We start from the raw sequence: 19,933 nt of genomic DNA, 5'->3' as shown, positions 1-19,933 counted from the left end.
TCGTCCTCCGCAGAAGGAAGCGGAGGAAATTTGCCGGCTGCCATTGGAGATGCTCTTATGCTGGAAATAATAGAGTGACATCCAATCCATTTGAGTTAATTGCATGTATGATTGTCCCTCTATAAAAAGTTAATTGCATGTACAGTGTACACGTGACTTGCAGGGTGGCTACAGCTTCGTACAGAAAGTTAAAAAGAAACAAGTCCATCCTTAATCTTGTATTCTAAGTACTCTGTGGTTTCCACTGTCAGTACAGTAGCGAAAGAAGTATATATTAAATAAGTAATATATAATATAAAAACCTAAAGTTAAAGACAGAATTCGAACTCATGTCATCGCGTTGTGAGCATCCGACGCTAACCAGTCCAGCACATTTTTGTTGTAGACCATGCTGGAGATATATCTCCATGTCTACTCTTATACTCCATCCATTCCTAAATATTTGTCTTTTTCAGATTTCAAATGGACTACCACATATGGATGTGTATGTAGACATATTTTAGAGTGTAGATTCACTCATTTTGCTCCATATGTAGTCACTTGTTGAAATCTCTAAAAAGACAAATATTTAGGAACGGAGGGAGTAGAAAACACGGGCATCCTGCAATATAGGCCGTCGAATTTATATCTAACGGATAGGAAGAGAACTATGGAAATTTTGCAAATATATACCCACACCCCTTTCCACATTTGCAAATACGGCCTTCCCTCATTCATCCTTTTCTCTAACAAGATAAACTACTCATACAAATGCATCTTGATGTTCCAGGCAACGCACAGGCATCTAGCTAGTTTCTTGTAAAATAGTTACTGCGATAATTGGGTTGAAGTGACATATTTTATATCTGCCCCGAATGATTTCAGATTCACTAGTAGTAACAAAGAAAAGGTTGCCTTGTTAATTAACAGAAAACAGGGTGAAAACTATCACATGAGGCCGGTAAAAACGAGGCACACTGGGTTCAGCGTCATCGTCACTACAATTGTGCGCGCGCGAGAAGTCTACATATCGAGGGGGCTACTGAGCGAGGCTCAGAGACACAATGTTCGAGAGAGAAACCAATTGACAGATTACGATTAGATCGAGTTGTCACCCTTCTACTGTCATTGTTGGGGTGGGGGGAGGGGGAGGGAGAGAAAGACGTATCGAGAGTGTGCGCGGTAGGCACAAAGGCACAACTAGCGAGTGTGTGTGTGTGTGTATGTGTGTGTGTGTGTGTGTGTTTGAAAGAGGAGTAGATAGATTACAATCAAGATCGAGGTGCTGCCCTACTCCTTCGGTGTCGGGTAGTGTGTGTGCGTGTGTGTGTTTGAGAGAGAAGCCAGTTGATATATTAGTATCAAGATCGAGGTGTCACCCTACTCCTTCGGTGTTGGGAAGTGTGTGTGTGTGTGTGGTTGTGTGGGTGTGGGTGTGTGTGTCGGGGGGGCAGTGACACTTACATATCCCTACTCTTCCGTAATCTTCATGATAGAGAGTCTCTTGTTTTGCCACTTTCATATACTAGTGGGAATTTTCATTATAGAACTTGGCTTGTATATTCCAACAATGGGCCTCCTCAAGTGCCCTAGGTCTTCGTGAGCAAGCAAGTTAGATGCACACCCACATAGTTTCTTTTGTTGAGCTTTCATACATTTATACCTCTAGTGCATCCATTGCATGGAAATCCCTACTCCTTGCATTAAGATCAATCGGTGGGCATCTCCATAGCCCATTGATTAGCTCATTGATGTGATACTTTCTCCTTTTTTGTCTTCTCCACATAACCCCCCTCATTATATTCTATTCCACCCATAGTGATATGTCCATGGCTCGCGCTCATATATTGCGTGAAAGTTTATAGGTTTGAGATTACTAAAGTATGAAACAATTGATTGGCTTGTCATCGGGGTTGTGCATGATGAGAGCATTCTTGTGTGACGAAAATGGAGCATGACTAAACTATATGATTTGTAGGGATGAACTTTCTTTGACCATGTTATTTTGAGAAGACATAATTGCTTTGTTAGTATGCTTGAAGTATTATTATTTTTATGTCAATATAAACTTTTGTCTTGAATCTTTCAGACCTGAATATTCATACCACAATTAAGAAGAATTACATTAAAATTATGCCAAGTAGCACTCCGCATCAAAAAATCTGTTTTTATCATTTACCTACTCGAGGACGAGCAGGAATTAAGCTTGGGGATGCTTGATACGTCTTCAACATATCTATAATTTTTGATTGCTCCATGCTATATTATCTACTGTTTTGGACATTATTGGGCTTTATTATCCATTTTTATATTATTTTTGGGACTAACCTATTAACCGGAGGCCCAGCCCAGAATTGCTGTTTTTTGCCTATTTTAGGGTTTCAAAGAAAAGGAATATCAAACGGAGTCCAAATGGAATGAAACCTTCAAGAACGTGATTTTCTCAACGAACAAGACCAAGGAGACTTGGACCCTATGTCAAGACACAAAAGAGGAGGCCACGAGGTAGGGGGCGCACCTCCCCCCCCCCCCCCCCCCCCCCCCCGGCACGCCCTCCACCCTCGTGGGCCCCCTGAAGCCCTTACGAGAGTGAGATCTGATATATACCTACATACCCCCAAACGATCAGATACAGAGCCAAAACCCTAATTCCACCGCCGCAACTTTCTGTATCCACGAGATCCCATCTTGGGGCCTGTTCCGGAGCTCCGTCGGAGGGGGCATCGATCACGGAGGGCTTCTACATCAACATCATAGCCCCTCCGATGAAGTGTGAGTAGTTCACCTTAGACCTATGGGTCCATACTTAGTAGCTAGATGGCTTATTCTCTCTTTTTGGATCTCAATACAATGTTCTCCCCCTCTCTTGTGGAGAACTATTCGATGTAATCTTCTTTTTGCGGTGTGTTTGTTGAGACCCATGAATTGTGGGTTTATGATCAAGTCTATCTATGAACAATATTTGAATCTTCTCTGAATTATTTTATGTATGATTGGTTATCTTTGCATGTCTCTTTGAATTATCAATTTGGTTTGGCCTACTAGATTGATCTTTCTTGCAGTGGGAGAAGTGCTTAGCTTTGGGTTCAATCTTGCGGTGTCCTTTCCCAGTGACAGAAGGGGCAGCAAGGCACATATTGTATTGTTGCCATAAAGGATAACAAGATGGGGTTTTCATCATATTGCATGAGTTTATCCCTCTACATCATGTCATCTTGCTTAAGGTGTTACTCTATTTTCATTAACTTAATACTCTAGATGCATGCTGGATAGCGGTCGATGAGTGGAGTATAGTAGTAGATGCAGGCAGGAGTCGGTCTACTTGTCTCGGACGTGATGCCTATATACATGATCATGCCTAGATATTCTCATAACTATGCTCAATTCTGTCAATTGCTCAAGATTAATTTGTTCACCCACCGTAGAATACTTATGCTCTCGAGAGAAGCCACTAGTTAAACCTATGGCCCCCGGGTCTATCTTCATCATATTAATCTCCTACTACTTAGTTATTTCCTTTGCTTTGCATCTTTATCATAAAAATACCAAAAATATTATCTTATCATATCTATCAGATCTCACTCTCGTAAGTGGCCGTGTAGGGATTGACAACCCCTTATCGCGTTGGTTGCGGGGATTTATTTGTTTTGTGCAAGTACGAGGGACTGGCGCGTAGCCTCCTACTGGATTGATACCTTGGTTCTCAAAAACTGAGGGAAATACTTACGCTACTTTGCTGCATCATCCCTTCCTCTTCGGGGAAAACCAACGCAACGCTCAAGAGGTAGCACCCCACCATGCTTCCGAACCCCGAGGTAGGACCTCGCAGGCTGCCGGGTCCGAGGGAGGACGGGGAAGTCCTCAAACCGGCGTAGGTGTGCGGCGGCGGGCGGATCGGGGGACCGGCGACGGCGGGTGGATAAAGAGCCCATGGAGGACAACAGGGAGACCTCGGCGGCCACCTTGCCGGCGTCGAGCAAAGAGGCCGCGATAAACCTCTTTTTGGCCATTGGCTCCTCGAGCTCCCCGGCACACATGGAGAGGTTGAGGATGGAGGCGGTGGCGATGGCGGCGACCTACCAATGGTTTCGGGGTGGTATGTGTCTGTGTGAGCGGAGGTTTGGGGGAGTGTGTGGTGTGTGTGGAGGGGGGCAAGGTGGTGTTTGAGGAAATACCACGGCAACTAAAAATTTTACTAGGCGAGAGTAACAAGTCGGGGCTACTAAAAATTTGGATCAACGGCGAGCAGATATTTTTGAGATTACGAGGGATGCAGAGGCAGGAGTATTTGGGGAGGGAGCTAGTGTGCTTGACACGCCGCTTACGGACTGTAGCTGAGGCACCTTCTCGCCTAAGCCATAGGCGTACTATACACCGACGGTGCTCTGGGATATTTTGTACTGCATCTCACATGGTTGGTGATAATAAACTGTGTGCGATCTAATTGATTTTTCGTCTTGATTTGAACTACATAATGGGGTCATAGCTGCAATGGACGGTGTTTGAATTGGTAGAGCTTTATCTGCAGTGAACATGCAACTATAAGTGTGTCGTCAAAAAAATTGGAATTATTCATGGTTCGTTTGGACATTTTTATACATTAACTTGGTTTTCTAGGCATTTCAGGTGCACAATTCAAAATTAAACTGCATGCACATGCTCCGGTGCACCAACATGAGTTGTAAAATCATATATGTATCCATGGGTTTATGCTTATGTCCCATGCAAGAAATGGGGATGAATTTCGAACACCACGACACCATGGCTCTCCGGCAAACGTTGAGGTGCTTGCTTTTGTAATTACAGTAAATACAAACCCGTTTGAAATTCATGAACCTTGGCATGCTATCATGGAACAGCATCAACATGTTGGGGTAAAAAATATTGTCCCATTTGGGGCAGGTTATGGTATAAGCTTCTCGCAAACCAAAGCTTCTCTCACAACAAGCCTGAAGGTTTTGGTAGGGAACGTGCCACCTTGGGGGAGGAAACAATGTCTGTTGCCTCTTCTTACTTTCAATTTTTTTTCTCGTGTCAACATAGAACAATAGGAGTGTCGTGCAATTTTTGGATTTTTTTCAGGGATCGTTTGGACATTTTTATACGTTAACTGAATTTTCTAGGCATTTATGTAAATAATTCAAAATTGAACTACATGCACATGCTACAGTCCATAAAAATGGGTTGAAAAATCAAATGTTTGTCCTTGGTTGCAAGCTTAGGTCACGTGCAAGAAATGAGAATGAATGTCAAACACCTTGACACTGTCGCTCGGCCGCTAACATTGAGATACATGGTTTTAAAATTCTAGTAAATCGAAAACTCGTCTGAAATTCATGAAACTTGAAATGATATCATGGAACGGCATCGACATGCCGCCGTAAAAATATTATCTCATTTGGGGCAGGTTTAGGTATAAGCTTCTCGCAAACCAGAACTTCTCTCACAACAAGCCTGATGGTTTCGGTAGGGAACGTGCCACCTTGCGGGACGAAATGATATCTGTTGCCTCTTCCTACTTTCAAAATTTTTCTCGTGTCACATAGAACAACACGAGTGTTGTGTCAATTTTTGGGATTTTTCAGGGTTCGCTTGGACATTTTTATACATTAACTGAGTTTACTATGCATTCATGTGCATAATTCAAATTTGAACTACATGCACATGCTCCAGTGCATATAAATTGGTTCAAAATTGGAATGTGTGTCCTTGGTTACATGCTTAAATCCCATGCAAGAAATGAGAATGAATGCCAAACACCTTGCCACCGCCGCTCAGTCGCTAACATTGAGATACATGGTTTTTAAATTCTAGTAAATCGAAAATGTGTTTAAAATTTATGAAACTTGACATGATAGCATGGAACGGCACCAACATGCAGTGGTAAAAATATTGTCACATTTGGGGCGGGTTGGGGTTTATAAGTTTCTCACAAACCACAACTTCTCACAACAAGCCTCATGGTTACGGTAGGGAACGTTCCACCTTTCTGGACGAAACGATATCCGTTGCCTCTTCTTGATTTCAATTTTTTTCTAGTGTCAACATGGAACAACATGAGTGTTGTGTTAATTTTAGGAATTTTTTGGGGTTCGTTTGGACATTTTTATATATTAACTGAGTTTTCTATGCATTTATGTGCATAATTCAAATTTGAACTACAGGCACATGCTCTAATGCATATAAATTGGTTGCAAATTAAAATCCATGTCCTTGGTTGCATGCTTAGGTCCCATGCAAGAAATGAGAATGAATGTCAAACACCCTACCACCGTCACTCGGCCGCAAACATTGAGATACCTGGTTTTTAAATTCTAGTAAATCCAAAACTCACCTAAAATTCATGAAACTTGGCATGCTATCATGGAGCGGCATCAACATGCCATGGTAAATATTTTGTCCCATTGGAGGCAGGTTTGGGTATAAGCTTCTCACAAACCAGAGCTTCTCACAACAAGCCTGATGGTTTCGGTAGGGAACGTGCCACCTTCGGGGACGAAACGATATTCGTTGCCTCTTATTGCTTTCAAAAAATTTCTAGTGTCAACATTGAATAACAGAAGTGTTGTGTTAAATTTTAATATTTTTTAGGGTTTGTTTGGACATTTTTATACATTAATTGGTTTTTCTATGCATTTTATGTGCATAATTTAAATTTGAACTACATGCACATGCTCTAGTGCATATAAATTGGTTGAAAAATCAAATTTGTGTCCTCGGGTGCATGCTTAGGTCCCATGCAAGAAATGGGAATGAATTTCAAACACAAGGGCACTGTTGATTGCCGGCAAAATGTTGAGATACTTTGTTTTAAAATCTATTAAATCCAAAACTCGTCTGAAATTCATGAAACTTGGAATGATATCATGGAATGGCACCCGACATGTTGTGGTATTTTTCGTGTCCATTTTGAGAGAAGGCGCACTCGAATAACAACTAACAAAGGCATTTTGAAAAAATAACTGCCACTTTACTATCTCAAATGTTTGTATATTTCAAATCGTGTGCGTTCTATTAACCATTCACGTGACTCCACGTGTCTTGGTCTTAATGGCTATAGGAGGTGTCGTGCGGACAGCTGCTTGACTGAACAGGAGGCGTGCGAGCGTAGTCCGGTGCGCAGGCTGACCAAGAGGCATGCAAGCTGTCCTCCAATGCGTTGGCTCACCGGGAAGCGTGCCAGCTGTTCAATGCAGGATTTCTGCATCTCTTCAATGCAAAAGGTTCAGATTGAATATGGTATGCAAAGCCAGACTTCGGCGCTAAGACAAGAGAAAATGTGCCGAGCAGGATTTGTACATCCCTTCAACGCAAACAGTTGTTTTGGATGACCCGTGTGCAACCACGTACAAACAATTTGGTAAGATTTGTATCTGTCATATTGGGTTTGTTGCCATTTGTCAAACTGGAAAGATTGACATTTGTTGAACTAGTAACATTGCCATTTTCAACATTGTAACACTGCGATTTGTCAAAATATGTGGATGAAAATTACTAGCACTATCTAATTTTTGCAACTAAAATTCAGTAATTAAGCATAGATTTCATTCATAGATTAAGCAGTAGTTCTCACCGGGAAGCGAGACAGCCTTTGACCGCCATCCGCCTCGCTCCCACTGGTCTGTATTAATGGCGCGCCCGAGCGGCCGCACCCCCCATCCTCGCCACACACACAATCCTCTCTCTCCAGCCGCATCTTCGACGCCGCTCTCAGTCCTCAAAGCCGGCACCCCCATCCTCGCCACACACACAATCCTCTCTCTCCGCCCGCATCCTCGGCGCCGCTCTGAGTCCTCAAAGCTATCAGTGTATGAGGATGCCACCGAAGCGCCCCATCAGAGGGAGTGGCGATGCCGGGGCTGCTAAAGCACCAGAGCACGGCACGAATAAGGAGACAGAGGTTTTCGTCGCTGACGAAGGTGGAGAACAAGGCTCCCAACAAGCAGAGGTGGGTCGAGAAAGAACCGCAAGCGACTCCAGCAGGCCTAGACTTCATCAGCAACCTCCCCGATGATATGTTGACTGTAACATCCCAAATTTCCAATTTGGAATGTTATGCGTTAGATCATCATTGCATATCATATTTTATTGCATTTTGTCTTGATCCTAGAAATTCTACGCACCTCAAGGACCCACGGAGAGAGTTGGGGATTTCGTTATTTTCATATTTGAGTTTTCTCAAATTTTGAAAAGAGGATCGTTTGATTTTTTATTATTTTCTCTTCAAATATTTCTCTTATGAAAATAGAAGAGAGGGGATAAAATGACTTCCCCAAAGTAAAGAAATATTGGATATTTAATATTAAAATCAAATAAAATTTTATTCGGAGTTTTTATTGCTATTTTATTTGAATTAGGAAAAATATGCATTTTTCAAAATTGCATTAGAGGCCCAAATAAATGTTCACCTTGTACGCTAGATTTTTAGAGGACGGGGAAATTTATTTCAGGATTTTTGAAGTCTGTTTAGTATTTCATTTCTTTGTTTTTCTGAGCGGAATTATTTAAAAAAAATCAACCGACCTAACCGGGCCATGTCCGCCTGGGACACTAGCCCGGCCGGCCTTTAAAGCCACGGAGGCCCGAGCCGCCACCCCGCCCGAAAACCCTAGAACCGCCCAAGTCGCCCCACCGCCGCCGCCAGAACCGCGCCGCGCCGCCGCCGCGTCGCCGTCCCGAGCCGCCGCCGCACCGCCCGCGCCTCCCCGCAGTGCCGCCACCGCCCCGGAGCCGCCGCCGCCCCGTTCCGTCACCCCGCCACCACCGGATCCCCTCATCGCCGACGCCCCAGGCCGCCGGAGTCGCCGCCGACCTTGCTGAGGTAGCCACCGCCGCCGCCGGTTTTCTTTGGACAACAGATCGGTGTTTTTTCGAAACCCTAGATTTAGATCGGTTTATTTTTTTACGGTTTATTTATTTACCGAACGCCCGTTCGTATGTTCGTTTTAACGAACGGTTTTCACTCATTAACTGCAGACGGCGAACGTTCGTTCGTTAGCCTCTTCGTCAGTTTTCTTTTTCCAGGGTTTTCCCGCGATTATTTTTGTTCGCGATTTCTGCCCTAATCTTCGTTCTAGTATAACTTTTCGCTCGTTTATCGGAATCAGGCGATTCAAGCGCCTAGATCTTCGTCTCGAAGCCCTCTTTCTGTTTAACCAACTTGAACAAGATTTTGCTACTGTAAAATTTGACTTTAGTCCAGATTAGTAATCGGATCTTGTTTCTTTTGAAGTTTGAGTTTCGTTGCTTCGTTTGATTTGATTCTTTTTGCAAACCGGAGTTCTTAAGTTTAACTTTCTGGTTAGATCTTTTATTTGAAGTTTTAGCCGTGCTTCTAGTGAGTGCTTATTGTATGCTTGTTTGTTTGCGATAGAGTATCCGGAGTGCGAAGCGTGCTACTACGAGTCTCTAGGTTTCACGGATCATCAGTAAGGCAAGTAACACTTTGATCATACCTCTTTACTACCCAGTTATATTGCATTATATCAATCCTCAAACACTTGCATGGTTAGGATCTGATTAAATTGTGGGTTTTGGGAAGTAGTTGAGGTAGTACCTATTCACCTGTTTATTTTCAAACCCTGGGAGTTACTTCTATGTTGCTTATATCGCTATGCTATGCTCGTAGACGTGGATTGGGTTTGAGTGTATTCATGACGGATGTGAGTTGTTAATTAATGGTTCAACTTAAGGTAGCAACTTGAATACACATCTGGGTGGATTGTTTGTGGGCACCTGGAGAACCCAGTGTTGTCCTAGGATATCCTGGAGGACCCGTGTGATCATCCTACGGCCCGCCACCCATGCTCAAAGGGATCATAAGATTATTCATGCTAGAAACTTCCGTGTGCAGTCACAAGCTATTATGGGCTCTAGCATAGTTGAGTAAGTTGCGTGAAGCTCTTGAAGAGGTAGACTAGCAGATGTAGTGGGTTGTAGGTGGTACTGTCTACCCAGAGTAGAGAGTTAATGCTTCAGAAAGACTGTGTCTCGAATCTCCGACCATGGATGTATTCGAGTCTTGTGGGGAAAAGTGCGCAAACCTCCCCAGAGTGTATAAACTAATCATGGTTAGCCGTATCCCCGGTTATGGACATCTTGAGTACCTGGTTCTTGGATTATCATGATTGATCTCATCACTCTTAATATAATTTGATTGGGGTTTAATGATGATGTTTAATTGGGATTGAGTTGGAGAAACCTTCTCAATGTTTAACAACTACCATGATAGTTAAATAAATTTATTCCTTTGTTGTAGGGAAAAATTGGCTTTATGCAAAACTGTAAACCCTAGAGCTTACTACCAGCCAAATATGCATGTACTGATAGCAATTATTCTGTTCATTATTCTCTTGTGTTACCTTGCCAGCATATTCCATGTGCTGACCCGTTTCGGGCTGCAACATTCATGTTGCAGACTTTTCAGACGACGAGTAAGGAGCCATAGGTCGTTGTCTTTCACTCAGTGATGCCGTTGGAGTTGATGGACTCACTTTATCTTCCAAGCCTTCCATTTTTGTCGATTTTTTATATGGCCTTAAGCCATATTTATTGTTTTAAGTTCTCTTTTGAGACACTCGATGTAAAAAGTGTGTGATTGCTACGCTGTTATAAATCCTGAAGTATTGTGCGTGTCAGCATTACCGATCCAAGGATGACACTGATGCACAGAGATCAGACTGTTTGAGGTCTGGTCGCTACATTGACCGTCATCATATCCCTCCTGCCAATCAAATATGGGGCGAGGAGAACCGCCCTTTCCTGGCGGTGGCGCCCCCTATGGCTCCTCACCCCTATCGGTCTCCTCGACGCCCAGGAGTTCTACCATGGCTATCGCAAAAGCTTGGATGCATTCTCCGAGATAGTCGGTAGTCACCATGGCCCAATCAGAGGCCTTATCACGGGCAAGTTCTGTTCCAATTACAAGGACCGAGCCAAGCTTGACAAGTGGTTGTGATCCCCCGCCATAGATCAACTCGAGGAGCTCAGTTTTAATGATGGGCATATGCCCTCGCTACCAACGTCCGCGCTCCGCTTCATGCCCACGTGGCGCCTCGCCAAGTTCATGAACTGCCATTCCCCCCCTTAATGACGCGCCCGCTTTTTTTCTACCATGACTGAAGCACCTCGAGCTCGTCGCCGTCTGCATCCCAAAGGATGACATGGAGCGCCTGCTCCGCGGCTGTACTGCACTCGAGTTCCTTCGTCTTCAGGCGATGAATTGGTCGAGTACCTTCCACATCACGTAATTGGATGTTTAATTTGGTATTGCAATCATGTCATGTTACAAGTATATATATGTTTTTCTTCTATACACATAGCATAGATGTTCTACAGACAGAGCATATCACATCATACACGGACCGCACTAGGTAACCCGTCAGCGATGAATTCATCAATCGCAAATGGTTATATACTAGCAAGCGTTTTCCCACAACACACACGGCTTATTCCATCACAAATAGCTCGGATGGATCAACTGTATGCCACGTATCGCACACACAACTCTAATATGATTCGTGCTTGATGTCTCCGACATCGCTTGCACAGTTCGTCTTATTTTCCACATATCACTATGCCGGCCTCTTCTCGCATCCCTCAGCAAGCTCTGCTCGCCGTTAGGCGCCGCGGCGCACTCTGCTCGTGATAACCCGCAAGTATAGGGGATCTCAACAGTTTTTGAGGGTAGAGTATTCAACCCAAATTTATTGCTTCGACACAAGGGGTGCCAAAGAATACTCTCAAGTATTAGCAGCTGAGTTGTCAATTCAACCACACCTAAAAGACTTAATATCTATAGCAAAGTATTTAGCAGCAAAGTAATATGGAAGTAACGGTAACAGTGGCAAAAGTAACAGAAGCAGTTTTGTAGCAATCGTAACAGTGACAATGGAAAAGTAACTTAGAAAAGATCAAGACGAAATGAACTCGTAGGCAATGGATCAATGATAGATAATTATGTCAGATGGCATTCATCATGCAACAGTTATAACATAGGGTGACGCAAAACTAGCTCCAATTCATCAATATAATGTAGGCATGTATTCTGAATATAGTCATATGTGCTTATGGAAAAGAAATTGCATGACAACTTTTGTCCTACCCTCCCGTGGCAGCGGGGTCCTATTGGAAACTAAGGGATATTAAGGCCTCCTTTTAACAGAGAACCGAAACAAAGCATTAGCACTTAGTGAATACATGAACTCCTCAAACTACGGTCATCACCAGGAAGTGTCCTGACTATTGTCACTCTAGGGTTGCCAGATCATAACACGTAGTAGGTGACTATAACTTGCAAGATCGGATCAAGAACACAAATATATTCATGAAAACATAATAGGTTCAGATCAGAAATCATGGCACTCGGGCCCTAGTGACAAGCATTAGGCATAGCAAAGTCATAACAACATCAATCTTAGAACATAATGGATACTAGGGATCAAACCCTAACAAAACTAACTTGATTACATGGTAAATCTCATCCAAGCCATCACGGTCCAGCAAGCCTATGATGGAATTACTCATGCACGGCGGTGAGCATCATGAAATTGGTGATGGAGGATGGTTGATGATGACGATGGCGACAATTTCCCCTCTCTGGAGCCCAAAACGGACTCCAGATCTGCCCTCCCGAGGCAGAACAGGGCTTGGCGGCGGCTCCGTATCAGAAAACACGATGAATCGTTCTCTCTGAGTTTTTTCTCCCCGAACATGAATATATGGAGTTGGACTTGAGGTTGGTGGAGCCTCATGGGGCCCACAAGGACAAATGGTGCGCCCTCCACCCTTATGGTCAGGGTGTGGGCCCCCTTTAGTTGATTCTTTCACCAATATTTTTTATTTATTCCAAAAATGATCTCCATGAAGTTTCAGGTCATTCCGAGAACTTCTATTTCCACACAAAATTAACACCATGGCAATTCTGCTGAAAACAACGTCAGTTCGGGTTAATTCCATTCAAATCATGTAAATTAGAGTCCAAAAAAAGGGCAAAAGCATTTGGAAAAGTAGATACGATGGAGACGTATCAACTCCCCCAAGCTTAACCCATTGCTTGTCCTCAAGCAATTCAGTTGACAAACTGAAAGTGATAAAGAAAAGATTTTACAAACTCTGTTTGATCTTGTTGTTGCAAATATGTAAAGCTAGCATTCAAGTTTTCAGCAAAGATTATGAACGAACCATATTCACAATAACATTTAGGTCTCAGATTTATTCATATCAATGTCATAATCAACTAGCGAGCAATAATAACAAATCTTGGATGACAACAATTTCTCAAAACAATCATGATATGATATAACAAGATGGTATCTCGCTAGCCCTTTCTAAGACCGCAAAACATAAGTGCAGAGCACGCCTGAAGATCAAGGACTTACTAGACATTGTAATTCATGGTAAAAGAGATCCAGTCACAGTCATACTTAATATCAACTAATAACAAAGCAGACAAATGGCAGCGGTCTCTCTAATTGGTGCTTTTCATAAGAAGATGATGACTCAGCAATAAAAGTAAATGGATAGGCCCTTCGCAGAGGGAAGCGGGGATTTGCAGAGGTGCCAGAGCTCAATTTTTGAAATAGAGAGGAATAATATTTTGAGCGGCATACTTTCATTCTCAATATAACAACCAACAGATCTCGGTATCTTCCATGCTAAATACATTATAGGCCATTCCCAAACAGAATGGTAAAGTTTATACTCCCCCACCACCAACAAGCACATTCCACGGCTGGTCCGAAACAACGGGTACCGTCCAACTAACAACAGTCCTAGGGGAGTTATGTTTGCAAATATTTTGATTTGATTTGAGCATGGGACTGGGCATCTCGGTTACCAGCCATTTTCTCATGAATGATGAGAGGATTCCACTCATTGTGAGAATAACCCACCTAGCATGGAAGATATTGACAGCCCTAGTTGGTACATGAGCGATTCGAGCATACAAAACAGATTATCATTTGAAGTTTTAGAGTTTGGCACATGCAAATTTACTTAGAACGGCAGGTAAATACCGCATATAGGTAGGTATGGTGGACTCATATGGAACAACTTTGGGTTTATGGAAGTGGATGCACAAGCAGTATTCCTGCTTAGTACAAGTGAAGGCTAGAAAAAGACTGGGAAGTGACCAACTAGAGAGCGACAACAGTCATAAACATGCATTGAGATTAACCAACATTGAGTGTAAGAATGAGTAGGATATAAATCACCATGAACATAAATATCATGGAGGCTATGTTGATTTTGTTTCAAGTACATGCGTGAACATGTGCCAAGTCAAGCCACTCGAATCATTGAAAGGAGGATACCATCCTATATCATACTACATCACAACCATTTTAGAAGCATGTTGGCACGCAAGGTAAACCATTATAAACTCCTAGCTAATTAAGCGTGGCATGAGTAACTATAATCTCTATTTTTCATTGCAAACATGTTTCATTCATAATAGGCTGAATCAGGAACGATGAACTAATCATATTTACAAAAACAAGATAGGTCGACTTCATACCAACTTTTCCTCATCTCAATAATTTCATCATATATCGTCATTATTGCCTTTCACTTGCACGACCGGACAGTGTGGATAATAATAATAGTGCACGTGCATCGGACTAAGCTGGAATCTGCAAACATTTATTCAAAGGAGAAGACAAGGTAATATGGGCACTTCGTTTGATCAACAATAATGCATACCAAGGCCAGTCAACATTTCCATTGTGGTCTTCTCCTCTCGACCCCCAAAGAAAAGAAATTCAAAGAAACACACTGAGAAGTTTTTTGATTTTTTGAAGAAAGTAAAATAAGAACGAGAAAAACTGTTTACATGAGAAAGCTCCCAACAAGCAAAAGAAGAACGAGATCTTTTGTGGTTTTCTTTTAATACTACTACCAAGCATGCATATAAAGGAAATAAACTACACCTAATATTTTTGGTTTTTCTTAAGGTTTATCAAACACACAAGAAGAAAGCGAGAAAAAGAAAGAAACTAGCATGGATATACAATGAAAAAGTAAGAATACCGACAACTGGAATGAATGTGAGAACATGAATGTAATGTCAGTGAGAAATACATACTCCCCCAAGCTTAGGCTTTTGGCCTAAGTTGGTCTATGCTCATGGGTCCAAGTAACCCTCTTCGGTGTACTGAGGAGGACCCTGGGAGTTCCACTAGTTAGCGAGCTTCTGTGGCGCCTATTAATAAATAGACTCCTGATATGGGTCAGGTGATGGCTCTGGCTCAGGAACTGGGGATCGAGTCCCCTCCCAGTATGCATGAATGTCCGCGGGCAAAATGAAGTACCTGCCTGAATGAATATCGAACAAAGTAGGTGCAGGCAAGGTAATAATATGAAAAGTATCCTCGCTAAATACCAAGTTATAAATGAGTCTCTTTTCCTCATCATAGCGAATAAACTTATGTGCTACCATGCTGTCATAATCTAAGTATATAGTGGGTAGCACTTTCCCGTCTTTCTCATCGTTCCTAATGGGTATCTCAAAGCATTTAGCAATGTGGGAGGCGAAGATACCTCCAAAAATAGGACCCTTTATACAGCTTAAACTCAACCGTTTAGCAACCATAGCGCCTAAGCTAAAAGTTCTATCACAAAGCGAAGCATGGCGCAAAATGGCAAGGTCAGGATCACTAAGGCCTCCACTCTCTCCGCAACCAATTAAACATCTCCCAGCAAATAATGAATAGTAGCGCAAAACAAGGAAATGTAAGCTAGCCACTCTCGCCTTTGACACCTTTCTCCTTTCCCCTACGGTAACTTTAGCAATAAAATCTTCCACATCTCTAGGACGTGGTTCCTCGATGCTACCCTCAGAAGGTAATTTACAAACCTCACAAAAGTCATAAAGCATCATCTCCTTATGCTCATCGTATAAATCAAACTCTATCATGTGTGGTAATCTCCTAGCATGAAAATGGAAATTTTGCACAAAAGTATTAGTGAGTAGGAGATACTAATCACATTGGTCGTGGAGGAAGTCGGTGAGGCCTGCATTCTTAGCCAAATAATAGAAATCCTCATAAATTCTGGCCGACTCCAAGAGTGCATCACATGGCCATTCACACGGCCGAATCTCCGCGGTGCGAGGAAGATTGTACTTGGGCTTCTCCTTCTCCTCATTCTCATTTTTTCCTTTGAACCCCAGCTTGAAGAGCCTCTCAACAATCTCCTCATCATTTTCTTCCCCTGAAAACTTCTGAGTTTTTTAGTGACTCAAAGTAAAAGTGAACCAATCTCAACAAGATTGATAACAAATACTCCTACAAGTGCCTAGAGGGTATAACATGCATCAAAACTACTTTGGACCATATGAATTTGACATGCAAGCTCAAGAACAAGGTCACCACAGCAATAAAAATTTGCAATAAATAAAGCACTAGAACAAAAGCTAATTGGACCATTGGAGGAGTCACATACTGAAGAACAATCCCCCAAAGCAGTTTTGTGAATGGAGCTTTGAGCAAGGAGATCAAAAATGGCAGCAAATGAGCAAGAACACCGGTTTGAGCTATGGAGTGATTTTTTCTGGAGGGAGGTGAAGTGGATGGGTGCTGGAATAAGTGGAGGGGACACACATGGGGCCCACAAGGTCGGGGGGCGTGCTCAGGGGCGCAGGGCGCGCCCTCCACCCTTATGGCCCACTGGTGAGGCCCCCTGGTGTGTGGTCAGTGCCATAAATTCTCAAATATTATATAAAAAATCATACTAAATTTTCAGGGCATTTGGAGAACTTTAATTTTAGGGGCATTTTTTATTGGATGGATAATTTAGAAAACAGACAGAAAATACTATTTTTACTCTAAATAACAGAAAGTAAAAGATGGGTACAGAAAGTTGTGCTTTCTAAATTCATCCATCGCATGCTCATCAAAAGGAATCCATTAACAAGGTTGATCAACTCTTATTAACAAACTTCTTCTGATTGACATGAAACCGAAGAATTTTCGAATAACACTAGGTTACCTCAATGGGGGAGTATAAACTTTGACAGTATGACGGACTTTGTTGCCAAGGATAATCGACATACTGTCGTCATTGGGAATATCAAGAATAACAAAGTCCGTTAAGATGGTAACGTTTGCAACCACAACAGGCACATCCTCACAAATACCGATGGGTATAGCAGTTGATTTATCAGCCATTTGCAAAGAAATTTCAGTAGGTGTCAACTTACTCAATTCAAGTCTACGATACTAAGAGAAAGGCATAACACTAGCACCGGCTCCAAGATCACATAAAGCAGTTTTAACATAGTTTCCTTTAATGGAGCATGGTACAGTGGGTACTCCTAGATCTCCAAGTTTCTTTGGTATTCCACCTTTAAAAGTATAATTAGCAAGCATGGTAGAAATCTCAGATTCCTGTATCTTTCTTTTATTAGTAACAATATCTTTCATATACTTAGCATAAGGAGGCGTTTTAAGCATATCAGTCAAACGCATACGCAAAAAGATAGGTCTAATCATTTCAGTGAAGCGCTCAAAATCCTCATCATCCTTTTTCATGGATGACTTAGGAGGAAAGGGAATGGGTTTCTGAACCCATGGTTCTCTTTTCTTTACCATGTTTCCTAGCAACAAAGTCTCTCTTATCATAACGTTGATTCTTTGATTGTGGGTTATCAAGATCAACTGCAGGTTCAATCTCTACATCATTATCATTACTAGGTTGAGCATCAACATGAACATCATTATTAATATTATCACTAGGTTCATGTTCATTACCAGATTGTGTCTCAGCATCAGAAATAGAAATATCATTGGGATTCTCAAGTGTGTCTATAGCAGGTTCACTAGCAAGCAAAGTCCTATCAGTTTTATTTTTGTTTTTGTTACTAGGACTAGGTGCATCAGTATTAACTCTCTGTGAATCTTGCTCAACTCTCTTAGGATGACCCTCAGGATACAAAGGTTCCTGGATCATTTTACCACCTCTAGTCATAACCCTAACAACATTATCATTATTCTTACTATTCAACTCATTAAGCAAATCATCTTGTGCCTTAAGTACTTGTTCTACTTGAGTTGTAACCATGGAAGCATGTTTACTAATAATCTTAAGATCATTAACAGTTCTACTCATATAATCACCCAAGTGGTCAAGCATGTAAGCATTACGTTTCAATTGTCTACTAACATAAGCATTGAAGTTTTCTTGTTTAACAATGAAATTACCAAACTCATCCAAGCATTGACTAGCAGACTAATTATGAGGAATATCACCTTCATCAAATCTATGGAGAGAGTTTACCTCCACTACCTATGTCGGGTTATCAAGACCATGTATTTCTTCAATAGGAGGTAAATTCTTAACATCTTCAGCTTTAATGCCTTTTCCTTTCATAGATTTCTTTGCATCTTGCATATCTTCAGGACCAAGATATAGAATACCCCTTTTCTTCGGAGTTGGCTTAGGAGTTGGTTCAGGAAGTGTCCAATCATTATCATTACTCAATATATTATTCAATAGCAATTCAGCTTGCTCAACAGTTTGTTCCCTAAAAACACAACCAGCACAACTATCCAGGTGGTCTCTGGAAGCATCGGTTAGTCCATTATAAAAGATATCAAATATTTCATTTTTCTTGAGAGGATGATCAGGCAAAGCATTAAGTAATTGGAGAAGCCTCCCCCAAGCTTGTGGGAGACTCTCTTCTTCAATTTGCACAAAGTTAAATATTTCCTTTAAAGCAGCTTGTTTCTTATGAGTAGGGAAATATTTTTGAGAGAACTAGTAAATCATATCCTAGGGACTACGGAAACAACCAGGAGCAAGAGAATTAAACCTTAACTTATCATCACCCTTTAATGAGAAATAAACAATTTGAGAATATAGTAGTAGCGAATTTTTTCCTCATGAGCAAACAAGGTAGCTATATCATTCAATTTAGTGAGATGTGCCACCACAGTTTCAGATTCATATCCATAGAAAGGATCAGATTCAACCAAAGTAATTAACTTAGGATCCACAGAGAATTCATAATCCTTATCAGTAACAAAGACAGGTGAAGTAGCAAAATTGGGATCATATTTCATTCTAGCATTCAAGGATTTTTCTTTTAGCTTAGCTAATAGTTCCTTAAGATCCTCTCTATCATTGCAAGCAAAGAAGTCTCTAGCACTTTCTTCATCCATAAGATAACCCTCAGGTACAACAGGCAATTCATATCTAGGGGGAGAACCATAATCTTCAGTTTCAATAATTCCATTCTCTCTAACCCTAGCAAGTTGTTCATCAAGAAATTAACCTAGTGGCACAATATTATCAAGCAGAGAAGTAGTTTCATCATAAGCATCATGCATAGCAGAAGTGGCATCATCAATAACATGCGACATATAGGAATCAATAACAGGTGTAGGTGTCGCAAGTTTACTCAAAACAGAAGGGAATCAAGTGCAGAGCTAGATGGCAGTTCCTTACCTCCCCTCATAGTTGAGGGAAAAATCTTAGTTCATTGATCTTTCAAATTCCTCGTAGTAATCAACATATATAAATCCCAAGTGACTCGAAGAATAGAGCTACACTCCTCGGCAATGGCGCTAGAAAAAGGTCTTCATAACCCACAAGTATAGGGGATCGCAACAATTTTTTAGGGTAGAGTATTCAACCCAAATTTATCGATTCGACACAAGGGAAGACAAAGAATATTCTCAAGTATTAGCAGCTAAGTTGTCAATTCAACCGCACCTGAAAGACTTAATATTTGCAGCAAAGTATTTAGTAGCAAGGTAATATGGAAGTAACGGTAATAGTGGCAAAAGTAACAGAAGCATTTTTGTAGCAATCGTAACAGTGACAACAGAAAAGTAACTTAGCAAAGATCAATATGAAACGAACTTGTAGGAAATGGATCCATGATGGATAATTATGTCGGATGGCATTCATCATGCAACAATTTTAACATAGGGTGACACAGAACTAGCTCCAATTC

This window comes from Triticum urartu, chromosome 6, assembly GCF_003073215.2.
Source record: "Triticum urartu cultivar G1812 chromosome 6, Tu2.1, whole genome shotgun sequence".
Lineage (NCBI taxonomy): Eukaryota > Viridiplantae > Streptophyta > Magnoliopsida > Poales > Poaceae > Triticum > Triticum urartu.
This window is presented reverse-complemented; position numbering follows the sequence as displayed.